We start from the raw sequence: 3,785 nt of genomic DNA on the forward strand, positions 1-3,785 counted from the left end.
CTTACAAAAGACATAAAATTACAGATGCAAGAAGTGCAGCATACCCCAAACAGGATAGATCTGAAAAGGCCTATGCTAAGACACTTAATAATCATATTATCAAACACCAAAGACAAAGAGAGAATCCTGAAAGCAGCAAGAGAAAAGTGATTCATCACAAACAAAGGAACCTTGATAAGACTATGTGTGGATTTCTCAGTAGAAACCATGGAGGCAAGAAGGAAGTGGTGTGATATATTTAAGATACTGAAAGAGAAAAACCACCAACCAAGAATCTTACATCTGGCAAAACTGCCCTTCAATATGAGGGAGAGTTTAAAATATTTTCTGACAAACAGACAATGACAGTTTTTGAACAAGATACCTGCACTATAGGAAATAATAAAGGGAGCACTACAGACAGAAAGGAGAAGACAGGGGTGACAGGTTTGGAACAGTCTTGGGTGATGTTAGCACAGCAATGTAAGTACACTGAACAAAGATGACTGTGAGTATGGTTGAAAGAGGAAGGTTAGGAGAATATGGGATACCAGAAGGAAAGAAGAAAGATAAAGACTGGGACTGTATAACTCAGTGAAACTTAGAGTGCTCAACAACTGTGATAAAACATGTAAATAAGTTTTTAAATGAGGGAGAAGAAATGAATATCAACCTTGCAAGGTGTTACAAATAGGGTGGTATTGGGGGACAAATACAATCATCATGAACTAGAGACTATAATTAACAGAAAGTATTATGCTTCCTTTAACATAACAAAAGCAATATACCAAAGTTAAATGCATATAAGAGGGGGACAAAAAGGAGGTCTATGGGACTCTTGGCATTGGTGATGTCGTCTCACTATTCTACTTTAGCTTAATGCTATCTTTTCTTTTGTTGCTTCCTACCTGTCATTTTTTTTTTCTCTTTCCTTTTCCTTTTTCTTTTGTCTCTCTACCCTCTCTGACTCATCTTCCTTCTTTGTGGAAGAAATGGAGCTGTCCTTATATAGATTGTCATGAGGGTGGTGAATACATAAATATGTGACTACACAGGGAACCATCAATTGTTTACTTAGGATGGAAAGTATGGGGTGTGAACAAAAACCTCTTAAAAAATGGGATGATGAAGTAACCTTGAAGATACATATTGATTGAATTTAGTCAGACACATAAGGACAAATATTGCAGTCTCACTGATAAGAACTAATTATAATAGGTAAACTCACAGACATGAAATATAAGTTACTCTGGATATAGAATGGGGTTAAAGAATGGGGAGCATTTGTTTATTATGAGCAGAATGTTCAACAAGGTTGAACTTAAGTGTTTGAAAATGGAGAGAGGTGATGGTAGCACTTTGTGAGAATAACTAACAGTGATGAATGTTATGTGAATGTGGTGGAACGGGGAAGCTCAGAGTCATGTATGCCACCAAAAGGAATTTAGAGGTTAAAAGATGGGAATGTATACAACAGTGAATCTTGTGGTGGGCCATGTCTTTGATTAACTATACAAATATTAGAAATCTCTTTCATGAACTAGAACAAATGTATGACACTATAACTAGAAGATAGTAACAGAGGGACATATACGGAGAAAAGTGGTCCTATTGCAAACTATATACTACAGTTAGTAGTATTTTAATATTCTTTCATTTACAGTACATAACATACTATACCAATACTATGAGTCAATAATGGCAGGGGGTGTGGTTAGGGGTATGGGAGGATTTACGTTTCCTTTCTTTGTCTTTATTTCTTTTCTGGGATAATGAAAATATTCTAATAATTCAAAAAAATTAATTGCGATGGATGCACAGATGTATGATGGTACCATGGGCAATTGATTGTACACTTTGGATCTTTGGATAATTGTATTGAATGTGAACAATCTCAATAAATAAAAGAGGGGAGGGTAAATCCTTCTGGCAGAGTAAGGGCAAGAGGAAACTGTGTCCCACCAATGTCCGCCACAGCCCCATGATCAACATATACCGTTCACCATAACTTTGCTGGGAGCTTGAGGATGAATCTGATTTTGCATTCAAAAGGAAGAAATTATTATATGCAGGAAATTCCAGTTACATATTTTTCTTGTAGCAAGGTTTTACTGTATGTTTTTAAAAGAATGAAATTAAGATGTTACATTTTTTAAAAATGAGTAACAAAATTAATTTTAAAAATACTGCATTTGTTTTGGGGAAAAAATCATATATTAGCCTTTCCTAACATGTCTTTTTTAAAGATTAAGACTAGATTCTAACTAGAATTTTAATATTTATGTATTCAAATATTTAACATTGGATGCCCACCATTTTCTTAATATATTAAGTCAATTTTTAATCCTTTATATTTGAACATCACTAGGTAGAATGTAGCAATAGCACAAACTTTGAGAAAATACTATTTTAATATAAAATAAAAATGATATTAGAAGTAAAATAGATAAAGGAATTTTTAATTGCTATTTATCACAGGATATATAGGCCTTCTATGCACCTCCCCCACCCCACCATTACCAACTCCCTACCTGGTTGAAAAAGCAATATCATGTTTTGGTTTCCAAAAGAGGAAGAAAACAAGGATATATTTGTTTATTTGTTATTGATTATCCTTTTAAACCTGATCTGGCCTTTTGAAGCTGCTTGTCCTACAACATCAACTTTCATTTATACAACACTTAATTCAAAGAGAAGGGACTTGATCTTCCAGTCATGATAATACTCCTACCTTGGAAAGTTGTTTCATACTTTGCCTGTTGAAATTCTTCTCTTTGATTCCATTAAAATACACCATATGTAACTCCTCCAAGAAGAATGAATCTTTTCTGTTTCTGTCCTACCAAATTATTGTTTTTCTGCCTTTAGTAGAACAGTGGTCTTTACACTGACTTGCATTCTACATATTTGTATATGCCTTAGTCATTCCCGTTTGATCATAAACTACTTGGAAGTTGGTTCTGTATTTTATTTAACCTTCGGATTCTCCCCATGCCCTCAGTATATTTGCTAATAATCATATAAAAACAAATACTTAATGTGTAATATGCCCTTTGTATCGTAGTAAATGGTAGATATATACCTTATTCCAGTGGTGTTTTTATTGCTTAAGAGAGACATACTTTTGAACAAATGTAGTTACAAAGTGTACTGGGTATAATACTGAAAGAGTGATTGACCTGATCAAATCATATAACAGGAAGTCCTAATAAAGCTAAGATCTGGGGGCAGGGGAGGGAGAAGTATATTTAAGCAGATAGAGAAGGCTCATTAATCAGCTTTTATTTACATTAAATTGATTTTAAGACTAAAATATTTCCTTTTAAATATGATCTTTATGTTGTCACATTGCATTGGGAAGCAGAAATGGAATTCAAAATATAACTAGTGAATATATAAATGATTATTATGAATGATTTTTCATATCTGGCAGTTTTCTTTTTGCCTATGTACACAGAATATACTATTGAGTTTGAGAGATGTACTAAATCCCAGTTTGAAAAAGTTAAAGAAACTGCAGCAGGAGAATAAACTAAAGTGTTTGAACCTGTAAATTATTTTCATGCTTTCCCAAATGTTTACTTGCCATTCTTATTTTGGTATTCTTAATTATTCAAATTATGAATAATTATTTTATTTAATAATCTGAGTCTCCTCATTGGTGGCTCATTTGCTCCATGGTTTCACTGATATACCAGGCTTCGGATATTGGCCATCCTAACACTATTCATTATGTTGATATTACAGACACTGACAAATCTCTGAACCTACATGTCCAGGAGAAATATGTCTATATTACATTATTA

This window comes from Choloepus didactylus, chromosome 11 (genome assembly GCF_015220235.1).
Source record: "Choloepus didactylus isolate mChoDid1 chromosome 11, mChoDid1.pri, whole genome shotgun sequence".
In the NCBI taxonomy this organism is placed as follows: domain Eukaryota; kingdom Metazoa; phylum Chordata; class Mammalia; order Pilosa; family Megalonychidae; genus Choloepus; species Choloepus didactylus.